General features: G+C 39.7%; 1 protein-coding gene across 3 annotated transcripts in view; it reads right to left on the bottom strand.

Moving 5' to 3' along the window:
* Nucleotides 1–26931, bottom strand: part of BACH2 (BACH transcriptional regulator 2) — a 385872-nt gene that overhangs the window by 165227 nt on the left and 193714 nt on the right. For all 3 annotated transcript variants that reach the window (XM_017876778.1, XM_017876780.1, XM_017876779.1), the window contains exon 3: nucleotides 552–706. The gene's annotated coding sequence lies outside the window, so the exon portion shown is untranslated. The remainder of the gene's footprint in view (nucleotides 1–551; nucleotides 707–26931) is intronic.

Genomic DNA, 26931 nt, shown 5'->3' with positions numbered 1-26931 from the left:
GCACAGAATAATGGCATCTACTGGGCTGGACTTCCAAATGTGAAAGTGCTAAGTGAACCTTAAAACTCTTTTCTGAGACACAGTGTATTAAGCAAAGCATTACATTTCTTAATTTAATGCTATTTATCACTCAAGTATATACAGTTTTCTACCTTTTTTATCCTTTCAAGCACATGAGTTAAAACAGTGATTCTCAAATTGGGGTCCCTGGACCAGCTGCATCAGCCTCACTTGGAAACATGTTAGAAAAGCAAATTCCTAGCCGGTACCAGAGCTACTGAATCAGAAATCTGGGCATGAGGCCCAGCAAGCTGTACTTCAACAAGCCCTCCAGGTGATTCTGGTTCAAGCTGAACTTTAAGAGCCACTGAGTTAAGAAGCCACCAATATACAGATTCCAACCTTTGCTCCTTTGCTCAATGATAACTCTCCAGTTCCTTTGTTAAAAAAAAAAAAAGGAATTCATGTGTGCTTGGGCTGTTTGTTACTATCACCTAAGAAAATATTTATTATTGTTTAGTTAAGGAATATAAATCCTGGTCAAAACTCACATGTAATTTTTCCAGGTCCTGTGCTGGCTTCGAGTCTTAGGATGCAGGGAACTGGGCAAAGGGAGAGATGAGAAGGCTCCGGCAATCCATTCAGACATGGACCCCAAAACACAGGTTTTGTGGGGCAACCTTTTGACAGGTCAGTGAGTGTCCACCTAATTGGGTAGGAAAAGTTGTTCATTAGCAGATGAAAGGATGCATGTGAATGTTTCCCCCTCCCTCCTGCTATCTCGCCATACTCCGTTCTGCTTGTTATGATCTCACACAACTGTCTGCGCCTCTGGCTGTGGGCCTCTTGACCAATCCTCATGAACAGAATATGACACCACAGCCCGTGGTATAAATGCCTGGGCTCTGCCTGGTAGAAGCCCTATTCCTTGAGGTATCTTCCTTTAGGCGAGCAGCCCTCACGAGGGGCTCTCCTGAATCCAAATGCAGCCTAGGAGATAGCTCCGTGTCCAGTAAGTTATCACCTTCTCTATTTCATCTCACGTTTTCTATCAGCAAATCAGAACACCTTGGTTTAAAAAACACATGTGGCCATTGTAAACAGAAGAGATTCAGGAAGCAAATGATTAATTTAAGAATTCTGACTGAAATGAGATGATTCCCTGATGCCTCAAATGTGTTTCGTTTTAATATATGCTTATTGTAGAACATTTGAAACATACAGAAAAATAAAGAAAAAAAAAAAGGTCAATGGTAACCTTGACACCGATAAATCATTAATGATGTTTTGTTATACGAGTCCAAAACTCCTTTACCGAAACTCTTGGGGCCAGATATGTTTCAGAATTCAGAAATTTTGGATTTTAGAGAGTATTACAATGCAGCTACCATTTATTACATTATTATCTTGTGAGAGTATACAGCAGCACACTATAATATTAAACATTAAATATTTCTGCACAAAAATAGATGCATATTCTTATTAAGTGGGGGTAAAATAGAGCCTCATATTAGTTCAGGCCAGGTTTTCCTACCAAAGAAGTTACTAAAAATAAAAGAAAACAAAACCCCTTTTGATTTCTGAAAACTTTTGGATTTGGAATTAGAGATAAGGGATTGTGGACCAGTATTCTTTTCAGATACATGCACATACTCAGAGTATTGTTTCTACTTTTTCATTCAATTCTGAAATAAAATGTGACTTATATGAATATGAGTATTTCCCAAGTTATTAAAACTATTCAAAACATGTTTTTTAAAGTTCATGTGTATTATACCCCATAGAAATATATCTTATGTATTTATTTCCCTCATTTGTGGAATTGCAGATTGTTTTTTTCTTTGTTATTGTAAATAACACTTTAGGGGACGTTTCTGAATATCAGATTGTCTAAATTTCTGAACATTTTCTTATGCAGGTTCCTAGAAAAGGAATTATTGCATGAAAGGGCATAAACTTTGAGAGTCTTGATTTTCTAGAAAGGTTGCACCAATTTATATTTTTTCCAGCAGCATGAATGCCTGGTTAATTACGAACCTTATCATAGACAGAGAAAATTACACTTGCTCCTCACGCAACTTAACAAAATTCTAATCAATCATGACCAAATGTAAGAGATTTTATTTATGTTTTCCTTACACAGAAGATAGTGAACAGCTTGCTGTTTTTCACATAGCAAGAGAGAAATGGAGTTAAGTTTACCATCAAATGACCCTCATGAGGCCAGACTGAGTTAGATGTGGATAGTGGGGGAGCTGTGACTTGTCCATGGAGTCTTCACATGGAAAAACACGTGAGGGAATTCAGAAACAATTCACATAACATCATGAGAAGAAAAACAACTGCTTATTTGTAGGTTGATAATTCAGCTTCTAGAGTAGTGAGGCCTTGTATTTCCCTTCCTTCTGGTGTTTTCCTATTTCTTGGACATTTTGCTGTTCCTCAGCATGGCATCAGAAAGCAGAAAAAGATGCGAAGACAAAGTCAAATCAGAATAGCTAACAATAATGGCTAACCCTTATGCATGATTACAGTGTGTGCGCTCCAATGCCAGGTCCTTGTATACATTATCTCATTTAATGCCAAGTGCATTGGTATCAAAACTGGTGGCTGGCAAGTTTGAAAGTATGTGCTCACTCATTGGTCCTCCTTATGCCCCAATAAGTTTGTAGGAATTTGAGCTTCAGAATTTCAAAGATCTATTCAAGCCTAGTGTCTCATTACTATGTTGACTCCAAGTCTAGCTATAAATCACAAGCTTGATCTTTCCACTTTTTGGTCAGTACCATCTATAGCATCTAAACGAACCAGAGAAAGTCTAAGAAAATTCTAGACAATAGTAAACCCTTTGAAAGTCCTATATTGACACAGGGAAGGCTACAGCTCTTTGAGCACAATAGAGAAGTGTGAGGTGTGAGTGTTATATAACACAAAACAGGTTATACATGGAGAAATACATGAAGATACAGATAAAATACACACTTGAAAAAAGAAACATACAAACACATTCTTCCTAAATGTGGCTACGAATTAGGAATGCTAAAGCAGGTCTTACAGCCCCAGGCTCTTTTAGATTTATAGCTTTTCCTCTTTCTCTTTCCCCTTTATGTATATTTAACCTTACAGGATAATTGGTGTAGAGAATGGCACAATTTTCATATGCTAATAAAAGCAAATTGAAGTGGTTTGTTATATTAAATGAAATAACCTCACTCTTTAACTGATGTATAAACTCAATTTCTGCACCCACTAATACTATAAGATGGTTATGGTTTGAGGGGTGGGGGTGCAAAAATTTCAATCTTACTTTGGGAGTGAGTTAAATTGATCTTTCCCACAATCTTACGTAAAAATAAGGACTGTTTCTATCAAAATGATCAAAAGACCAAAGAGAAGTGGACCATTTCCTTCACTGTGGCTTTATTTCATAATTTAAGCATCATTTTCCTGATAATTAGGTGTCAAAGCAGGTAGAATAGCTTATAAATGATTTTTCTTTGCCACATTCAGGTATATGACTAAGTTTTAAGCAGACCAGAGCTACAGGGTGTGAAAAATAAAATGGGAATAGAAGAAATAACCCCTCAAACAGTATACTTTGCTTTTTCCAAAGGGCCTAACTGCTTCAGGGGAAATACAAAAAACAAACCACCATTAATAACACAAACAATTACCTGATGCTCCTTGATACTCAAACTGTACAACTATCATTGTAAAGCTAATTACAAATTTGGATTCTCTCATTTTAAAAATATATTCAAAGTAACCCACTTCTGTTTCAATGCTGAACCAAAGTCTGTGCAATTGGCACACTGTCAAAGTAAAAAAATACATATGTATATATATATATACACACATTGCATCATTTGCACTTGAACAAAGTTATTACTTTCAATGTCACTAAATCCTGAACTGCAAAACACCGCAAGCTAAAAGCAAGTATTGCCACATGGTATATTAGCTTACATTTACAAAAGAGTTTATAGTTTTCCAAGCCACAGAGATACAGACTTTCCTACTCACAGTAGCTTTGTTATGCTGGGCACCCCACTCACTGCCTCGGAGCCTACTACCTCTCGCAGGTTCTTGTGGGGATCCCATGAGAATGTATACAGAGTGTGTGGTTTTTTTTGTTTTTTTGTTTTTTTTTTTTTTTGCAGATTATAAGACATACATAAAATATTAGGTATCTTTTTTTTTAACTAAACAACTCTGTGAGGCATAAAGATATTAATCACCATTTCCTAGTTCAGGAAAAGAACACAAGAAGATGTAACAAAAAAATGTGCTAAGTTAGAAGATCTGAGTTTTATTTCTAAATTGGCTACAAACTAGCTGTCTGACTCTCTGGGTCTTGATTTCTTCAGTAAAATGAGGAGGTTGGATGAAATGACTTTAAGGTCTTCTGGAAGCCAATGGATCTGTGATGTAGGACATGGCCATGGTAGTGATGGGAGTGCCTTAGGAAGTAATCCCTCCTGGAGGCCAAGGAACCATGAGGTCAAAGGTAGCATCCATCAGTCTGAGGCCTGCAGTGCTGGCACAGAGTCCTTGAGCAGCCCCTAACTCCCAGAGATGAGATACACATTAACTAATTCATTTTCGCTGGACTGAGGGGAGGTTGGTGAAATCCTAAAGGAATGGCCAGGGCCTCTTGGGCATTGGAAGGAAATACTGAAGAAACTTAAGCTAGCAGGTCTTTATTAACTGGTACAAGTATTTTATAACATTAACAACTGGTATAGCCAAATAAGTATATACCAGCTGTCAGTCTTGCTAACAGTTTTACTGTTGTTTATCTATCAGTCTCAAAGAGATGGCCACCACGGAGGGCCAACCACCTTGCTCGGCTAAGTTCCTACAGCATGGAGGGGAGATGTGTAAGAGGGCTCTTTTTGGTATTATGAGTGCACATTAGGGTCACATGGGAATTTTACTTTAAAAAGACACTAATTTAGGCCTCTACTACTGCTATTCTGCTAGCACTGTCTAACACAACTTTCTGTAATGATGCAAATATTCAATATCTCTGCTGTCCAATATGGCAGCCACATGAGGCTACTGAGCACTTGAAAAGTACCTAGTGAGAACGAGGAACTGAATTTTTAACTATAATCCATTTAAATCAATTGGATTTAAATAGCCACATATCATTAGTGGTTACCTGATTGGATAGTGCAGCCCTAGGTGGCTTCACATATTAGTTTTCTTGGACCTATTTCAAACCCCAGAAGCCCACAGGACAATACCCAATATAGTCTTTCAATAGGTATTCACTGCCCTTCTCCTATGTGCTGGGCAATGTTTAGGTGTCTCAAAACCATGGTGAATAAGAGTACCATGGACACTTCCTGGCTTGTGGCATTTTGCCGCTAGATTGATTTCCAAAGACCTCACAAAATCTTGAAGTGGCTCACCAGACTGCTCTTAGGAAAAGGTGGGTGATGAGATATGGTAATGCTACACTAAGCATGAAAGCACTGCTTTTTCATTTCTTCGCATTTACTGTTAGAGAAGTTGGGGGAAAGTTTAAAAAGAGGTATCTGAATGGTTACTATTCATTCGCTTACAAATAAAGTAACATATCCCAGACATGGGAAATTATCTGTAGGTAATTACCTCTTGCATAATCTTAAACTTACTTAAAAAGAAAAGTCAGAGGAACCGCATTCTTAAGCTAAGAAAAGTAAATGGTATTCAATTACAGCAACAGCCATACAAAAAGTACAAGTGGGTCTCCAGCTGCAAACGGTGGGCAAGGGAACGTTCATTCCAATTAGCTGTGAAATGATCAGGTTTTCTAGAAGGTACTTTTTATATAAGTAAGGCTGACTGAATTCTTTTTTTTTTTTTTTTTTTTTTGAGACAGAGCTTTGCTCTGTCGCCTAGGCTGGAGTGCAGTGGCACGATCTCAGCTCACTGCAAGCTCCACTTCCCAGGTTCACACCATTCTCCTGCCTCAGCCTCCCGAGGAGCTGGGACTAGAGGTGCCCGCCACCACGCCCGGCTAATTTTTTGTATTTTTAGTAGAGACAGGGTTTCACCATGTTAGCCAGGATGGTCTCAATCTCCTGACCTCGTGATCCGCCCGCCTTGGCCTCCCAAAGTGCTGGGATTACAGGCGTGAGCCACCGTGCCCAGCCAAGGCTGACTGAATTCTTTATCCCAACTCAACTCTTAGCTAGGATTTTCTTAGTGGCTTTAATGGGATTTGATGAGGAAAACCCCATTTGCCTGTCCCTAGGAAACTACAGGTGAAAGTTATTTTTATTTACATTACAAATTTAATACCAACAAAATAATTTCTAAGAAACACAAAAGTGGTTTAATGATCTAATTTCCAATGTTGCTCTCAGTGTCCTCCTGTTGTCAATTCTCTCCTATCCTAATCACCTCTTCCTACCTTAATTGGAATCTGGAGTGATACAAAAAACACAAAACATGATATTCAGAACTGGTTAACACTCTTGTTTCAACCTGAATCCAGATTTGCCTGACCTTCAAGGACAGGACACCGCATGTTGGGATACAGAATTTTTAAGCCAATTCCCTCCACTGTATTAAGATTATCACTTGAGGTGAAAAACTTACCAAATAAAACAACCTGATTTTGCTCAGCATCCCAATGGGATCATGTTCAGCATGTCAATGAGAATGACACCAGTCAGCCAATCTTTTGAGCTTCACAATGCCACTTCTGGTTCCCCTGCCCTAAGTCAGACTTTTGATTTTTAATGCTAACAAGTCATTCTTCCACATCTACACACACACACACACACACACACACACACACACTTACTTTTTTTCCCTCTGGATTGAGTAGAAAGACAATTTAATACAATGGTCAGAAAACAAAGTAGAAAGACAATTTAATACAATGGTCAGAAAACAAAATGACACTTCAAAACTTAGTTCTAAAAATATAAATTGCATTTAGAGACCATTATCTCCTTTTTAAAAAGGTCAAATCTCAAATGTTCAGCTGGTTCCAGGCCATATAAAAATATTACTCAAAATCTGATGACAGCTTTGGTAGCAAACATCTTGAGAGTGGCCCTGAAATCCTTATTTATATTCAGAAACACTAAATGGAGTAGTCACGTGCCATTTTATGGCTCAAGGGGTTCAAAAAGAAAGAGGTCAACTGACGTTAATTTTCTGGAAATTTAGAGATGAAGTTTTTTTTTTTTTAAACTCTTATCTTTCAAACAGAATTTAAACAGACACTTGTATAAGGCAGAACCCCTTTGAACCATAGATCTTGTGGCTTTTGTGTTTTATTCTACTGGCATGGAAAGGTGATGAAAGAAAATGTGCTTTTTGCTGCAACAGAGAAAGAAGTGGGGAGGGAGATGCAGTTATTTCAGACAGGATGGAGAAAATTAATTGAGATTAAACAGCTCTGAAAGTTTCCACTTCAACATTTCAGGTTCTGGGACTCTAGCTGAAGAACTAAAGCTAGAAAATTCACTTATTTGACATTCAAGGTGTTTAAGTTCCCAAACACAGCAAAGAGGTTGTCAGATTTTCACTTACACCATAAAAGGATGGTGCAAGCAGAACTACTTGCCACTAACAAGCCAGAAAAAAGTGTGAAAGAAATGTGTTGAAAGTACATAATTTGAAATAATTCTTGGATTTCTGCAGATTTTATATATAAAAATTGGAATACTAGACTGTACTGATACATCATCACCATCATCATCATCATCATCTCCACCACCACCATCATCATCTGAAAATACCTACCTACTTGCTAGGAACTGTGCTAGAAATTTTACAGTTATTATTAGCCTATCTGGTACATGAAAGAACCCTGGTTCAGAGAGGCAAAGTGCTTTGCTTAAGGTCACACTGCTGGAGATGGGACAACATGCAATCTGAATCCAAGCCGCCCTGTCAAGGCTACCTCCTTCCCTGTACAACACTGACTTCCTCCACAATGTGGGGAGACTACATCCTTCTCCTGCGAAGGAAACATGACCACTTTCCCATGTGCTACTAGTAACACATGAAAGTAAACTGACAAGCCTGCAGGTACCACAACAATTTAACTATTTGTATAAAGAGTTGATTAGCTTATTAGTGCTAAAATGGTTATAGTTCATGAAGCATAATTTCTTACTTGTTATACTTCAGTGTCGTTTCTGTCCCTTGACTATGCAAAGCCCCTGCCTGGTCTTGCCACCTGCTTCTCTCTCTGCCTAGAATTCCTTCCCACAACCCTTAGCCATGCTGGTTACTTCTCCTTCACTAGGTCTAGTTCAAATATGTCACCTGCAGAGACACTGTCCTTAATGTGCTCTGTCCTCTCCCAAACAGCTAGGCATTGCCCTGCTTGTTTCCATCAAAGGATAATCAAAATCCACGTTTATTTACTGTATAATTACCTATCTTCTCTCTTGGTCCACGTAAGACCCACAGTGGCAGGGAACTAGCTTCTCTTGCTCACCACTGATACCTGACACTTGTAAAAGTGCCTGGCACAAACTTGAATGAATGGATACACCAATACATGAATGAAGACCAAGTGTTTGCAGAGTGCAGTGACAGGTACACATAGAGGGACCAGAGGAGACACACTGCCCTGGGGATCTGCCTGCCTTTGCCGGCCCTGGAGTCCTAGGCCAGAGTTCATCCGCTCCCAGCTCAAACCCTGCCTGGAGACTGAGCATACATCTGCCCTCGGCCCTCCTCTCCTGCTGCACTCCCTGACATGACATAGACTCTTCTTCCCCAACAGTGGCTCTTCCTCACATGATGAGCTCAGTTTTTGTCCCTGGATCGAATCTCTACATTCCACCATTTACCTTGTATAAAAACCAATCATGCTTACTCCTCCTGTGGTCACATACCCTTCAGAGAATCTGGGGCCACGGCCTTGGGTTCCACCATAACCAGAACCATGTGGCACTGTCAGGGCCGACTCCAGGCTTGCTGCATCCCTAACCCAGTCCAACAGCCAGTGCCAGGCTCTTTCCCAGCCTTCTGTCCTGAGCCACCTCACTTCTTTCTGTTGTCTGCCCTCTCTTCCCATGTCCAAGCTCATGGATGACTCTTGGCAGGCTGGGTAAGAGAAAGAATGTGAAGGAGAGGAGAGAGAAAGTCAGAAGCAACAGAAGCTGCTGTGTGTCCACATGGGAAGCCCGTGGACTACATCTGTCCATGAGAATTTTCATAGTGTTCTGTAGATTTTTTTTTTAATAGTGAGTTTAAACTATGGATCAGCAGAGCTGAAACGGACCTTGGAGATCACTGAGTCCCACTGTCTCACTGTACTGTTGAAGCAATGTGTGAGTAATGGGCTGAGGAGGAAGAAGGCAGCATTTGTTGAGGGCTTAACATCTGCTTCAGCATATAGGGTCCCAGGTCCCAGACCCAGTGAGTGACAGAGTGAGGACCATGCAATGCTTAAATAAGCACTTCCATCCCATACACACTTTGCCCTACGACTTACATATTCACACCACGTGTGGGAAAGGCTTGGCATTTACCATATAAAGATACTTGGAATTCTTGCCTCAAAGGGTAAGTGGGTTTTCCTTCTGTATTGGCCAATATACTTTTAGAAAATTATGGTAAAATATCCAAAACGTAACATTTACTACTTTAATCAGTTTTAAGTATACAGTTCAGTGGCACCAAGCACATTTGTTTTGTTGTACAACCTTCACCAGTATCCATCCAATCATTTTTAACGTGAGTATTTTCTAAAACTATACATCCAAAATGAGAGTGAAGGAAACAAAAAAGTAGAAGAAAGAAAAGACAGGTAGAAAATAAACTTTTGGGCATGCATTTCAGCTGACAAAAACCTTTCATACGAATTAGGTTCTCTGTGACATATTCATTATTTTCCTAGTCATGAAACGGGAACTGTGAGACACCATGTGAAAAGGCGGCTTTTATTGTTTCTCTAGGTTCTATACTAGTTGTATCCGCTTACAAAAATGTTATACAACCCAGTACATCACAGCCTTCCACGCCTCCTCCATAAAAGGACAAGTAAAATAGTATTTCTTGGAAAGACAGGCATTTACCAATGCACTGCATCTAGATGGAGCTGTCTCCATCATTCTAGTCTGTTTCTAAACAGGGTTTTAAAGTCTTGGCACAGAGCACAAAGAATGTCCCTTAGCTATTCAGCATTTAGTTCAGCTCCACAATATATTTAGCAGGATTTCTTTGCTCCCCCTTCCCTTCTTGGTTTAATGACCTCAAATGTACCAACATCCTGTCTTACCTAATCCCCTAACAAGTTCTATCAAATGCCAGGACAGAATCAGACAGCACTGCAGGCGGTGAGATCATTCACTGAGAATTCATTTTTATTCCAAAAATTAGGAGTGCCAGACCATTTAACACAATCTATCACACAGACAGAAAATTAGCCTAGCGCTTTAAGAGAAACATTTAAATAATTTTTAAATATCTTCTTCCTGACATAGATTCTTTTTTTTTTTTTTGAGACAGAGTCTCGCTCTGTTGCCCAGGCTGGAGTGCAGTGGCCGGATCTTGGCTCACTGCAAGCTCCGCCTCCCGGGTTAACGCCATTCTCTCGCCTCAGCCTCCCCAGTAGCTGGGACTACAGGCGCCTACCACCTCGCCCAGCTAGTTTTTTTGTATTTTTTAGTAGAGACGGGGTTTCACTGGGTTAGCCAGGATGGTCTTGATCTCCTGACCTCGTGATCCGCCCGTCTCAGCCTCCCAAAGTGCTGGGATTACAGGCTTGAGCCCTGACATAGATTCTTTAAAAACCTGAAGACTCTCTCTCCAGAAGAGGCATAGACACAAAACATTTCCACATGACAGCAAGAGTTCAGGACTCTTTGAAGACGATGTAGGTCCCCTAAGAATCCATAAACCTCAGGTTACAATCTCTTGTAAAAGAACTCTAAGACTTTACTTTGTCCACAAGCCCCTGCACTGGATCCTTATCCATGGAGCATCCAGGGTAGCTTCTTCTGGTGCCACTTTTGTCCCTGGATGAGAAACGACTTGTTTCAGCTTCAGGAACATCGCTACGTGGCTTCTGGTCCAACTGACTGTCAGCACAGCTGGGCCTCTCCCCAGTTCAGCTGGCTCCTCTGGGAACATTCATTTCTCTTACTGGTCCATGACATGCTTGCTCTACCCCAGTGTTAGGTTTTGCTTTTCAATTTGCCATCTTGGATCCTGTGGTCCCTTCTGTCTTCCCGTCACTTTCCTTGTTGGTCCTTGTGGCACTTTTGTTTTAAAAATTAAATCTTTTTTTTTTTTTAATCATAAAAGCAAGAGCTTCCCGTTTGCATTTAAGTCCTTTGTTTTTTCTCCAAAAGCATACTTCAGCCTTCATACCTTTGTTCTTGGAAAGACTTTGCCCACCTCTCTAAGTAGCAGATCCTGACACTCTCGGTTCACTTCGGGACAGGGTTTCTCCTCCAGGAGCAGTGTGGGGCAGTGAGTTAGGAAAAAGCCTAAAGTCGGAGAGACCCAGGTCTAATCCCAACACAGTAGCTGACTTTGGCCAAGCAATTTGAACAAAGGCTCAATTTCCTGATGCGAACAAATAAGGAAGATAAAGCCAACTTATGCTTTTATTTTTTTTTAGACAGGGTCTTGCTCTGTCACCCAGGCTGGAGTACAGTGGCGTGATCATAGCTCACTGAATCTTTGAACTCCTGGGCTCAAGCGATCCTCCGGCCTCAGCCTCCTAAGTGGCTGGGACTACAGGTGTGTGTCCTTAAAACTGGCTATGTTTTGTTTTTGTTTCTCAAGGAAGACTAAGAGAGCTGATATGTTCATAGCTTCTGAAACACAGAAGGTATCTAGTAAATGGTGATGATCATTTCATTCCCTTCTAACTCTTCACATATGGGATTCAGCATACATTTTATATTTTACAAGCAACTCCTGCTGCTTTCTATTAGGTGGCCAGGACCACTTATGTTTGGAGCCTTAGGCATTTTTTAACAGGTTTATTGAGATTTAATTAGCATATCATACAATTCATACCTTTAAAGTATACAATTCAATGTTTTTTAGTATATTCACAGAGCTGTGCAACCATCACCACTACCTAATATCAGAACATTTCCATCATCCAAAAAAGAAACCCTATACTCATAGCAGTTACTCTTCATTTCCTTTCCCCTTCAACCCTTGGCAACCACCAATCTACTTTCTGTTTCTATGGATTTTGCTATTCTACACATTTTGTATAAATGGAATCATATATTATGAGGCCTTTTGTGTCTGGCTTCTTTCACTTTACCATATTTTCAGGGTTCACCCTTGATGTAGCAAGTGTCAATACTTCATTCCTTTTTATGGCTGCATAATAATCAATTGTATTCATATACCACATTCTGTGTATCCATTTATCAGCTGATGGGTATCTGGACTGTTTCCACATTTTAGCTATTATGAATAATGCTGCCAAGAACATTTTTGTATGGTTAGACATATTTGGACACGTTTTCAATTTACTTGGATATATACCTGGAAGTGAAATCGCTGGGTGGGATGGTTAATTTTATGTACTAATTTGACTAGGCCACTATACCAAGACATGTGGTCAAACACGTTTGGATGTCATTACAAAGGTGTTTTTTAGATAAGATTAACATTTACATCAGTAGTCTTTGAATAAAGCAGATTATTCCACGAGGTGGGCCTCATCCAATCAGTTGAAGACCTTAAGAAAAAAGACTGACCTCTCCCGAGAAGAAGGAATACTGACAGCAGACTCCCTTTGAACTCAAACTGCAACATCAACTCTTCTCTGGGTCTACAGCCTGCTGGCCTACCCTGCAAACTTTGAACTTGCCAGTCTCCTCAATCATGTAAGCCAATTCTTTAAAATAAATCTGTCTCCTTCCTCTCTCTCTATACACACACACATACACACACCCCCTCTATTGGTTCTATTCTCTGAAGAACCCTAACTAATACACTGGGACAAATGATAACTCTGTATTTAACATTTTGAGGAACTGCTAAACTGTTTTCCAAAATGATTGTAGCAGGACAATCCCACCAGCAATGTATAAGCGTTCCAATTTCTCCACATCCTCACCAACACTTACCACTGTCTTTTAGACTTTAACCATCCTAGTGGGAGTAAAGTGGTAACTCATTATAATTTTGATTGCATTTCCCTAATGACTAATGATGCTGAACATCTTTTCATTCACTTATTGGCCATTTGTATATCTTTTTCTGAGAAATGCATATTTTAATTGTCCATTACTTGTCTGGGTTATCTTTTGAGCACTGAGCTGTAAGAATTCTTTATATATTCTGGATACAAATCCTTTGTCAGATACATGATTTGCAAGTATTTTCTCCCATCTGTGGACCATCTTTTCACTTTCTTAATGGTTTCCTTTAAGCATGAAGTTTTTAATTTTATGAAGTCCCATTTATCTGATTTTTCTTTCGTCTTTTGTACTTGTGGTATTATATCTAAGAATCCACTGCCTAATGCAAGGTCACAAAAATGTATCCCTATATTTTCTTCTAAGAGTTTTAGAATTTTGCTTATATTTATTTTCTGATCCATTTTGAGTTAATTTTTGTATACGGTATAAGGTGTAAGTGCAAGTTCATTCTTGTGTGTGTAAATATCCAGTTGTCCTGGCACTATATGATGAAAAGACTATTTTTTCCTCATCAAATTGTTATGGAACCCTTGCTGAAAACTTTGAGCATACATGTACTGTATTGAAGACTACACTGTCTCATAGGATGTTTTGAAAAAAGGAAGTGTGAGTCCTCCAATTTTGTTCCTCTTTTGCAAGATTGTTTTAGCTATTCTGGGTCCCTTGCATTTCCATATGAATTTTAAAATCAGCCTGTCAATTTCTGCAAAAATGCTGCAACTTTGATAGGGATTGTGTTGACTATATAGGTTTGGATAGTTTTGCCATCTTAACAAGTCTTCTGATCTATGAACATTGGATGTCTTTCCATTTATTTATGTTTCCTTAATTTCTTTCCATAGCATTCTGTAGTTTTCAATGTTCAAGTCTTGCACTTCTATTTCTTAAATGTATTCCTGAACATTTAATTATTTTGATGCTATGTAAATGGAATTGTTTTGTAATTTCATTTTCTTGCTAGTGTACAGAAATTGATTTTTGTAGACTGAACTTTCATCCTGCAAAATTGATGATCTTGTTTATTATTCATTCTAATAGGCTTTTTTTGTGTGTGGTTTATTTTTTCTTTTAATGAACTGCAGTCAAGTATTTTTAAGTATTTTGAATCACAGGAAGATCCTGGCACATAAACCTATGACTTAAACTTTACTATAAATATAAAGAGCTCATACTATTATTTGTCCCCTTCTTGTGGCATTGGGTAATGATCCTGCTTTTGGGTTATAGTCTTGGTGGCATTCCTACTGCCACTGACAGCCCATATAATGATTTGAAAAGTTCCTGGGACTCCAGGATACATGGTGAGACATGAATCTATTTTCCATAGAAGTGGTATTATAAAAAGAGGTCAGGTTTCCAGCCTATCCCTAAAGTCTGTTTAAAGGGGTATCATTCAGTGAAGATGCCACAGGGTCTGGCCTCACCATTCTCGAAGGGAATCTAAAGGGTTTGTTTTAATGGGAAACCACACTCTAAAGGAGTTTTGAATGAAACTTTCAAAAAGTGCCTTCCTGGGCGGGGCATGGTGGCTCACGCCTGTAATCCCAGCACTTTGGGAGGCCGAGGCCATCGGATCACCTGAGGTCAGGAGTTCAAGACCAGCCTGGCCAACATGGTGAAACCCTATCTCTCCTAAAAATACAAACAATTAGCTGGGCATGATGGCGGGTGCCTGTAATCCCAGCTACTCGGGAGGATGAGGCAGGAGAATCATATGAACCCAGGAGGCGGAGGCTGCAATGAGCTGAGATCGTTTCACTGCACTCCAGCCTGGGCAACAAGAGCGAAACTCCATTTCAAATAATAATAATCAGTTAAGACTTCTTATGGGCTTTTATGTAGACACTTCTGCTAACCTATTTCTTCTTTCTAAGTCAGGGCCGACTCCCAATATACAATACTTTGAGGGCCAGTGGTAGTTATTTTCACAAAATCTGCTAAATTTGACACAATACACAATATATATATATATATTTTACCAGACTATATTTTGCTTCAGGTTTAAAAACTGATTTCTAGCCAGCATTCAGAGACCTACTTTGCATCTTGATCCATGAGTCACTGATTTGAGCATGCATTTGCCCAGAATACCCAGGCATGTGAAAGGATCAAAATATCACACTTTGATTGATTTAGAAAGTTATTTTCTACCACCACACAGTCTGAGAGTTTCTATGCTGCATCTGACTAATTGGGGAGGTGCAGGAGCAGAGAGAGCCAGGAGCTGCTGTGTGGAAGACCTTGTCCCTCCTCCCAGGCGCCAAGATCCCAGGGAGTAGCAACCTTGCTCTCCATGGGGAAGTGTGTCTGTGTGATGCTCATCTTAGCATCATCTGGTTATCGGAGTCATCTTTTGAAGAGATCCTGGTATTTCGGTTTGACAAAAATCGAGAAACATTTTAGAAAGAAAATCGGATTTGTGTGTATATGAAGAATATTCCTGAAAAGAAACTCTGTTACGAAACTGAAATCTGGAGACCGCGGTGGTGCTAAGTTGAGTCATCAGTTCCCTTTACACCCTAATAATTGACGGCACTTTGATCACAATGACTGCTCTGGGTGATGCTTTTTTGTTTGCTTTTTAAAGTACTTCCTTGTGTAAACAGGTTGTCTCACTATCGTCTTGAAAACATGTTTACGTTTGGGGGTTCATGGGGAACATCTGTTAGAAACAGATTTCGTGCTTTTCTGTCAACTTAGGGAAGTCTGAATCCTATGTCTTGGTAATACACAAAACCTCTTGGAGAGTTAAATGAAGTTCTACTGGAAAGGGGGCTGATTGGATATTTTGATTGCTCTTCATATACATATTTAAAAATTTGTCCTGAAAACATCCATTTGAAATAGAAACACGCATGAATTATTGTTCACTTTTTGTAGATGCAGACAATGAAGTGTAGAGAGGTGAAGTGGCCTGGTCAGTGACCGACAAAGTGGCAAAGAGGGGGCCACATGCATCACAGGGACATACTGACCCTTAATCAGCACCAAATAAAATCCGCAGGTATCAAGGGTCCCCTGATATTATTTTCAAAAAGATGTTACAATCCTTCACAACTTTATTGAGATCACTGATTCTGGAGAGGGCAAACGTTAGGGCTGAGTGATGTATCCCCCAAAAGAGCAGTTTCTTTCTCCAGGTCTCAAGTTAGAGATGTAGGTGTGTGTGGAGAGGTGGGGTTTTCAGAGGGAACAGGAACAAAGCTTGAAGGAGAGGCTGAACCAGTAAGAGAACTTCAGGCAAAATACTTTACTGAAACCTCAACAATGAGGCTGCTCCTGCTGTTTCCAGAAGCGAGGTGCTCCTCTTGGAGGGTGTGCCAACTCGCTCTGGCCCTTGGAGTTGAGGCAGGAGCGGTCTGTGTGTGAAGAGAAAGAACTGCTGTCATGACAAAATGGGAGACGCTGCAGATTTTATTTAAATGCCCACAGGCAGCACAGCCCCTAGACCTAGGCAAGGAAGGACTCTGTTCTCCTTCAGTTAGGCCAGGGAGGCATCGTCCCCCATCTGCCTTATGATCTCTCCCTTAAACTGTTTCAGAATTTCCCACCCAAGGGGCCCCAAGTGAGCTCCCAGGGTCAATGGATGCTCTTTCCCTCGGTCCTTCCTCCCTTTGGTGATCTACACCACCGGAAGGGTGAGAGAATGGCCAAGGGCAGCTATTTACAGAGATGTGCATGTATCTTGGACATTTGGGCTGGTGTGTCCATGTGCATGTTTCAAGGCCCCATTTGGGCTGGTGTGTCCATGTGCATGTTTCAAGGCCCCTGCAGGATGGGGGACTGCGGGAGTGGGAGGAGAAGGAGCAGGAAAGAAGGAAGCGGGTAGGTGTATGCTGGTTTCCCCCATACCACCATGTTCCCATTTGGAACTCTAAGGAGAGTGATAATTCTAAATTTAAACCTGGCCTTCTGAAAGGTCGTTACATCAAGGCAGAAGGACAGAACGTATTTTATACAACCAGTTTGTTAGTCTGATTCATAAATTTTAATATGTAAGTGTACGGCATATGAGCTTCAATTGTGCCTTTGTCTGGAGCCCTACAAATACTAGAGCCAGACCTGTCCAGAGGCATGTGGATCAGGGGTGGGAAGCCTTCAGATTGCAGATGTGTAGTTGTGCGTTACACACACTCCATGTTGCAGACACCGACCCTCTGGATGATAAAGTGGAGGTGGCTGCAAGGCATTTCCAGAATATCAAGGTGCTCACACAACAAAGGTTTCCTTCACTTGTTTTGGGAACACTGTGCTGAAGACAGCTTAGCCAAATATTTCTCTGTTTGGCTGCGGCCAAATACATCAGGGTCTTGCTATGGGCCAACTAAGCAAATCTTAATTTTTACAAAAAATAATTACCTAATACTTTGATCTCTTGTGGTTTCTTTATTCCATACATACTTTGTTTATTCCATACATACATACTTTGTAATGCGTTTATCAGCAGCTGGTTGAACAACTTGGTGTACCAGTGGGAGAATTTGTTTAACTCTCCAAGAGGTTTTGTGTATTACCAAGAAACAGGATTCAGACTTCCCTAGGTTGACAGAAAAGTACGAAATCTGTTTCTAACAGATGTTCCCCATGAACCCCCAAACGTAAACATGAATGTTAGGCTGAACTGTAAAAAATAATTAAGTAGCTGTACATCAAATGCATAAATATGATTCATTTTTAAAGGCCCACACATATTACACCCACTTTCAGGAGTTTCCCAAAGTAATTTAAAACTATTTGATGTTGCTTCCTGTTTTCAGTCCTTTTATCTGTTTATGGGGTGGCAATTCTACTGCTAACCAACTGAACAAGAAGAAAAGTGAAGGATGGGGCCATTTTCCTGGTTTTAGTCATCAAAATCTGCTTTAAAAGACTAAATTTTTAGACCTTAAATTTAAAAACTTGGGGCTCCAAGCTTCAAAGTAATTATTTAAGACTTACCTCACAATACAACTACAGATTGCACCAACAGTTTCTCTTAGAGTTAGTGCAACTCTTGCATCAACTTTGTTTCCTGTTCTCTCCAAAGCTCCTTTCTAAAGCAACTGAGCTTCAGAAGAGGGAAGAAGGAAACAGGGCAGAGGGGCTTGCTGACCTCAGTCTACATTCAATACATTTTTCTTTTTCTCTTTGAGACAAGGACTGCTAGGAAAGGGCCTTTTCATATTTTAAAGCTGAAGTTTCAAAAAAGCTAGAACATTTCAAAGATATTTATTCCATAAAATTATCCTCAGGTACCAAAAGTAGCTCTGGAGAAGTGGCCACCTCTTTTTATTTGGCCTTCATAGCTCAATATTTTAATCAAGTAGATGGTTAATGAAAAGCAAACCTACACTTTCCGTGAAGTAAATAAAGTCATGTGCTGAAAAATGACATTTCAGTTGGTAACAGACTGCATATATGATGGTAGTCCCATAAGATTCTAACACCATTTTTTACTGTACCATTTCTATGTTTAGATACACAAATACCTCTCACTGTGTTACAACTGCTTATAGTATTTGGTAGACTATTTGGTAGTATTTGGTTACAACTGCTTATAGTATTTGGACATGCTGTACAGGGTTGTGGCCTAGGAGCAGTAGGCTATACCATACAGCCTAGGTGTGCAGTAGGCTATACCATCTAGGTTTGCATTAAGTACACTCTATGATGTTTGCACAATGATGAAACTGCCTAATGACGTACTTCTCAGAATGCATCCTATCGTTAAGTAATGCATGACTGTGCTATTATGAGGTGACAGGCATTTTGGGGATCAGCTAGTTCAATGTGTCAAAGTCTTAACCATCAAGTGGGTGGCACTGATTAAATACTTCAAATGAGAAGAAAGGCACTGCCAAGTCAATTTTGGAGAATTATATGTACCAGATCATTGCACACATCATTACAGGCAAATCTGCCTCCTTGTAGCCTAAAAACACTGGTTTGCCCTACAGGGCAACCAGAGGAAGGGTAACACCTACATACATGGTAGGGAGTAAGCGGTGGCTTTGCCTCCTCTTTCCCCAAGTCTTCTCTCTGTTTCTAGTTCCTTCAAATGTTATTTGACATGGTTTCAGGTTCTCTATCACTGTCTTGGGCCATTGTCCTTTAAAAATATTTAAATTCTAAATTTAAAAATCATAATTTCAATTTAAAACCACATTATAGGCTGGGCGTGGTGGCTCACTCCCATAATCCCAGCACTTTGGGAGGCTGAGGCAGGTGGATCACGAGGTCAAGAGATCGAGACCATCCTGGCCAACATGGCGAAACCCCATCTCTACTAAAAATACAAAAATTAACTGGATGTGGTGGTATGTGCCTGTAGTCCCAGCTACTTGGGAGGCTGAGGCAGAAGAATCGCTTGAACCCAGGAAGCAGAGGTTGCAGTGAGCTGAGATCATGCCACTACATTCCAGCCTGGCAACAGAGCGAGACTCTGTCTCAAACCAAACCAAACCAAACAAACAAAAAAAAACCACCCCATGTTACAGCCAATAATACATTTGCCAATATATCTATCAAACGTGATATCAAATAAAGCACAATTTTACTAGTGATGAGTACATAGAACTATCTTTCACCTTCTTAGTCCTACAATGCAGACCACGATTTCATTAATGTTTTGGGCAGCTACATCACATCACTGGCTAGGATTGAGCTTACAGAAATGAAACCCCCAAGGATTTTTCATATATTGCTATTGTGTTTTATTTTCCACATTCTCTATTTGTGATTTTTTTTTTTTTGGTGGGGGTGTGGGATACAACTGTAGGTCTTGGCACTTATTCCTATTATTAAATGTCAACTCACTTGGGTCTCGTCCCTTGTTTCCTTCTTCTTTCTTCTGTCTATCCACTCAGTGGCAAAGGAGCACATGAAAGAGAACTGTGCTCAAGGGAATTTTTTTTTTATCATGGAACTGTACAAGGCTTACAAAGCAGTGGGCAGTCGGGGTGAAAACTAACTCAGTAAACAATACCCTTTAGGAATTGGCTCAGTGTGTATGCTGTGTCAAATCCTGCTTGGTAAATTCCAAGAGGAAACTCTGAATAAATATTTACCACATCTATTTATTTCTCCTACTGAGAACTATATAAGACAAGAGGATGTTAAATGATGAAACAGATTTCAGGATTTTTGCTCTCCGCTGAGTCCTGCCCATGGGGCGTGAGGACTGATACAAGTCCCAGCCTCATAATGAAACCAGACACAGTTCACTTCCTTTTGTTTCTTAAACCACCCCCTCACCTGGGAGATGTCTTGAAATGACACAGACTTAGTTATGTATCACTAACCTGAGATCTCAAGGGAATGACTGGTATTAATTATCAATAGTAATAATAATATTTAATATACCCTTATGGGAAGGTGGACAGCATGTCCTTGGGATGAAATATAGTCCTGACTAAGCCTACCTGTTCAAGCTGTCAATCCCTATCGTCTCCAAAGGAGAACGGAGACATTTCAACTCCAGAGCCATCTCCTCTTCCAACTGACATAATAAGGAAAGGTCAAGAAGAATCTAGTTAGAGATGAGTGGACTCTGCATTACACTTCCATGGCTTCTTACTGAAAGTGAACTACCAAAGAAATCACAAAGCATTTTTTGTCTAATTCTTCCCTTCTTCCTTTCCAGCTTTGGAAACAGCCTGAGATCAGCCTGAGATCAGACAGAGGAGGCCAACTCACAAGCTGATTATCAGGTGGGCTCTTTGCTTACTGCAGCCCCGAGGAACAGAACCGAAAGGCTGGGGCGGTGGACAATGTCTCTCATCACTCTAGACTTAAGCTAGCGAAAAGCAACCAACCACCCAAATACAGAATCTATGCCCTTCTTGTCTTATAGCTTTTGTAACTTTCTTCAATTTTAGTTGTTCCCCAGTTAACCTTTTTATTGAGGACAGAGCGATGACCTGCCCCATTCTTGGGCTTTCTGTTTGCTCTTTCCCCCCCTTAGGAATCAATCACTATTCTTGAGCTCTGGATCCCCATCCCCTCTCTCTCACTTAGGGAATCTGTTCCTGAATTTACCTTCGCTGTCCCTGGGACATCAATTTCTCTCTCCTGGACCATTTCCCTTGGCATATCTTAAATCCCTTCTTGACACCATAGCTTCCTCCAGAACCAATCCCTTTCTCTGCCTCTGTTCTGAAGGAAGACCCTCAAAATAGTTGTCTTTACTTGCTGCCATTATTTCCTCATTTCTCTTTCATTCCTTAACCTGTTGTAGATTTTTTGTCACTCCAGAGAAACTGTTTTTATCAAGGTTAGTGATGATCCCCATCTTGCCAAGTCCATGCTCAACTCTCTATTCTCATCTTACAAGACTTCTCACTATCACTTGACTCAGTCGTCAACTTCCTCCATGAAACCACTTCTTCCTGTGGCTTCAGGGGCACCACACTGTCCTGGCTTCTCATCAGCTTCACCTGTGGCTCCCTCCCAGGAGTTCTCCTCTGCTCCTCCTCCTCTGCTCCCCATCTAAATGCTGGCATGTCTTGGAGCTCCATCCATGGACTTTCTCTTTCCTCTAACTATACTCACTCCCAGGCCTGTGGTTTTGTCACCTATATGCTGAAGTCTCTCAAATTTATTATATGTTGCCCCTGACCTCTTCCTGAATTTCCATATCCAATTTCCTACTCAGCACCTGAACTTGTATATTCAACATGCATCTCAAGTATAACATGGCCAAAAAAGAATTCTTGTTTCCATCCTCCCTCCAAACCTACTTCTTTCCAGTCTTTTTCATCACAACTGCTTGGGACAAATATCTGAAGATGAATAAAAGAGAATATATAGACTTCCATCTGCCCTGCCTCCATAATACATCTCGAAATTAACCACTTTCTCAGTGTTTAGACATGCTGGTCTGAGGACTCCTTTACACCCTTAAAAATTAATAAAATCCCCAAAGAGTTCTTGATTATGTGGGTTATATCTATTGATATGTGCCATATTAGAAATTAAAACAAAACTTAAAAAAATAGAATTCACTGTATTTGAAAAACAATAAAATCATTGTATATTAACACAAATCACATATTTTATGAAAATTAATACATTTTACAAAACATAAGTGAGAGAAGTAACACTTACATTTTTGCAAATCTAATATCTGGCTTAACAGAGGACTGCTGGATTCTCATATATCTGGTACTGCCTTTAATATGATGCTCTATGGCGTTTTGATGGAAGGACATGAAGGAAACCTAGCCTCACACAGATACATAGTTGGAAATGGGTGGAGTATTTTCATCATCTTTTGATAACTGTGGATATTCTCTGATTCTACACCAGAAATCAACAAGTGGTAGTTTTTAAAATGTAGAGTCTGAAATGTGGTACTTGAAAATCTGTCAATAAAAACTTTTCTTATTTTGTTAATATTAAAATCTATTTGTCTATCTTGCACTTTGAATGGATTTTTCACCTGTGCATAATTTTATAACATTACACATTTGGTCAACTGGAAATACTTGTTCACTAAGTTCGGAGATCTTTGAGATCTTTTGAATGTTTCACATTTCGTGATCTGATACCAAATTCTCCACATTCATTAACATCACCATCAATCTCATCAGAGAAAGTCCTTCATGTATTGGGAAGTTATCAAGCTTTACAGTGGCAGCTATGTGTTTTCCAAAATCCTAATTTTTGTTTCAAGCTCAAATTTTGTCATTGGCAACAAATACTGTCAGTTGTTTTTCTTGAAGTATCAGGGCACTTCATTCATTTTGATAAAAGATCTGTCAAACAAATACCCAAATTGGAGTAACTAGAGTTTGTCTGTTAGTTGTTCTTTTAAGTCATATTGGCATTCCATGAAAAAAGCAGCTAGTTCAGCTTGCGACTCAAACTGCACACGGGTTTTTCCTGGAGATAACCAGTATACTCTGGTATACGGTGGAAGGGCTTATGTGTGCTTCCCATTTTGTCACACAGAATATTAAAAAGATATCACTCAAAAGTTGAGATTTAATAAAAACAGTAATTGTTACTGCTTCATACAGGATATTCTGAAGTGAAATTGGCATTCTGTTCTATTGTAAGTATGTGCTAGTGAAGAACTAGCAGTTTGGTACCACTATCTTGTTTCATGCTGAGGTACCAGCAGTTTTCCCCACCATTACATTGCACTAGCAGTGCACATGTCAATACTGTGAAAAAGACAGAGCATCTTGCTATTACTGTGAAAACAGTTTTAACCTTGCATTCCCCAATAAGATCTTCTGGGCCCCCAGGAACCCACAGACCACACTTTGAAAATTGTGGCACTAGCTTGCCATCTTCTATCCAGGCCACTACCATCTCTTTCCTGGGCTTGCAAAAAAGCCTTCCTGATGGTCTCTCTGATTTTACTTTTGCCTCTGCAGAAGCCCTTCTCCATAGAGCAGCCAGATAAACTTTTAAAAATGCATGTCAGATCACATCGCTCTTCTGCTTAAAACCCAAACTTTAGATGTGCCATTGCTCACAGAATAGCATCTGAGGTGCAGGCCCAGGCTGCCCCAATTTCCTCATTCATGCCTGTACTCCTTTTCTTTCCCCTTCTCCAGTCACTTGACCTGTGGATCTCTTTAAACCTATCCTCTGTGCTCCAGCCTGGAAGGATCCTCCCCTAGGTTTTAGCAGGTAGGGTTCTCCTCATTTAGGTCTCATCTCCTGTGTTAGGCATTACCCAACCTGCTCATACACATCTTCCTATACACTGCCCTCCTCTGGATTACATAGCTCCCTTTATTACCCTGATTGCACTCAGCATTCTCTGAAACGATATTGTTCACTAATTTGACAGCTAGTTTATTGTCTGCATTCCTAAAACAGAAAGTGAGTTTCCACAAGGGTAGGAATCTTGTATCTTGTGTTATGCCGTATCGTTACCATCTAGCACAATACTTGGAACACATCAGGTGATTAATTAGTATTTGCTGAGTGGATGCTTCTGTGAGTCACAATGGGTGGTAGGATACCATGCAGGAAAGCTCTCTGCATACTGCAAAATATATACATGTAAAGTAAGAGAAATGATGGCTTACAACTTGTAATTCTCCCTCACTAGTACATACTTTGCCGTCTCAAATTTAAATCAGAGATGACATTATCAGGCTATTAATGTTTGCCTTCTTGACTATTTTTCTGCAGATCAAACAAGATAAGAGTCCAAGATCTCATTGTCTCTCCCCAAACTGATCTTCCTGTCATTAATCCTTTTCTTCTCCAGGCCATCCTCTACAATGTATGTCATTTATTTATTTATTTCTTTGAGAGAATCATACAGTGGCTCCTGCAAGATTCTACACAAAAAGATCATCCCCAAGACATATAATTGTCAGATTTTCCAAGGCTGAAATGAAAGAAAGAATGTTAAAGGCAACTAGAGAGAAAGGGCAGGTCACCTATAAAGGGATCCCCATCAGGCTAACAGTGAACCACTAAGGCTGAAATCCTACAAGCCAGAAGAGATTCAGGGCCTGTATTCAACATTCTTAAAGAAAAACATCTTCAACCAAGAATTTCATAACCAGCCAAACTAAGATTCCCAAGTGAAGGAGAAATAAGATCCTTTTCAGATAAGCAAATATTGAGGAACTTCATTATCACCAGACCTGCCTTACAGGAGATCTTGAAAGGAGCACAAAATATAGAAAGGAAAGACCACTATCAGCTAATACAAAAACACACTTAAACATACAGACCAGTGTTACTTGTAAAGCAACCACACAAACAAGCCAACATAATAATCAGCTAACAGCACAATGACATAACCAAATTCACACACACAATACTAACCTTGAATGTAAATGAGCTAACTGCCCCCACTTAAAAGGCACAGAGTGGCAAACTGGATAGAAAAGCAAGACCCAATGGTATGTGGTCTTCAAGAGACACATCTCACACTTAATGACACTCATAGGCTCAAAATAAAAGGATGGAGAAAAATCTACCAAGCAAATGGAAAACAGAAAAAAGCAGGGATTACAATCCTAATTTCAGACAAAGCTGATTTCAAACCAACAAAGATAAAAAGACAAGGAAGGGCATTACATAATGGTAAAAGGTTCAATTCATCAAGAACACCCTACTATCCTAAATATAAATGCACTCAACACAGGAGCACCTAGATTCTTAAAGCAAGTTCTTAGAGACCTACAAAGAGATATAGACTACTATACAGTAGTAGTTAGTGACTTCAACTCTCCACTGACAGTATTAGACAGATCATTGAGGCAAAAAATTAACAAAGATATTCAGGACCTAAACTTAGCACTGGACCAAACAGACCTGATAAACCTTTACAAACGTCTCCACCCCAAAACAACAGAATATACATTCTTCTCATCTCCACAAGGCACATAATCTAAAATAGACCACATAATTGGACATAAAACAATCCTCAACAAATGTTAAATAACCTAAATCACACCAAACATATTCTCAGACCACAGCACAATAAAAATTGAAGTCAACACAATGAAAATTGTTCAAAACCATACAATCACATGGAAATGAAACATGTTCCTGAATGACTTTTGGGTAAATAATGAAGTGAAGGCAGAAATCAAGAAGTTCTTTGAAAATAATGAGAACAAAAATATAACATACCAGAATCTCTGGGACACAGCTAAGGCAGTGTTAAGAGGGAAATTCATAGCACTAAATCCTCACATCAAAAAGTTAGAAAGATCTCAAATTAACAACCTAACTTCACAACTGGATGAATTAGAGAAGAAAGAACAAACCCAAAGCAAGCAGGAGATGAGAAATGACAAAAATCAGAGCTGAACTGAAGAATATTGAGACATGAAAATTCAAAAGATCAATGAATCCAGGATTTCCTTTTTTGAAAAAAATAATCAAATGGATAGGCCATCAGCTAGACTAAGAATAAAAGAGAGAAGATCCAAATAAACACAATTAGAAATGATGAAGGGAATGTTACTACTGACCACATAGAAATAAAACAACCATCAGAAACTATTACAAACACGTCTACACACACAAACTAGAAAACCTAGACAAGATGGATAAATTCCTGGACACACACACTCTCCTAAGACTGAGGCAGGAAGAAATTGATTCCCTGAACAGACCAACAATGAGCTCTGAAATTGAATCAGCAATAAATAGCCTAGCAACCAAAAAAGCACAAGACCTGATGGATTCACAGCTGAATTCCACCAGATGTACAAAGTAGAGCTGGTACCGTTCCTACAGAAATGATTCCAAAAAATTAGGAGAAGAAATGTCTCCCCAACTCACTCTATGAGGCCAGCATCATCTTGATACCAAAACCTGGCAGAGACACACTAAAAAAGAAAACTTCAGGTCAATATCCCTGATGAACATCCATGCAAAAATCCTCAACAAAATACTTGCAAACCAAATCCAGCAGCACATCAAAAAGTGAATCCACCATAACCAAGCAGTCTTCATCCCTGGGATGCAGGGTTGGTTCAACATACGAAAATCAATAAATATGATTCATCACATAAACACAACTAAAGACACAAACCACACGCTTATCTCAGTAGATGTAGAACAGGCTTTTGATAAAATTCAACATCTCTTCATGTAGAAACTCTGAATAAACTAGGTACTGAAGGAACATCCCTCAAAAGAATAAGAGCCATCTATGATAAACTCACAGCCAAGATATTACTGAATGGGCAAATGCTGGAAGCATCTCCCTTGAAAACTGGCACAAGACAAGGGCGCCCTCTCTCACCACTTTATTCAACATGGTACTGGAATTCCTAGCCAGGGCAATCAGGCAAGAGAAAGAAATAAAGAGTATCCAAAT

The sequence above is a fragment of the Rhinopithecus bieti genome, unplaced genomic scaffold (genome assembly GCF_001698545.2).
Source record: "Rhinopithecus bieti isolate Rb0 unplaced genomic scaffold, ASM169854v2 scaffold_10354, whole genome shotgun sequence".
NCBI lineage: Eukaryota > Metazoa > Chordata > Mammalia > Primates > Cercopithecidae > Rhinopithecus > Rhinopithecus bieti.
The sequence above is the reverse complement of the archived record's forward strand: the minus strand, read 5'-3'. Positions and strand labels throughout refer to the sequence as shown.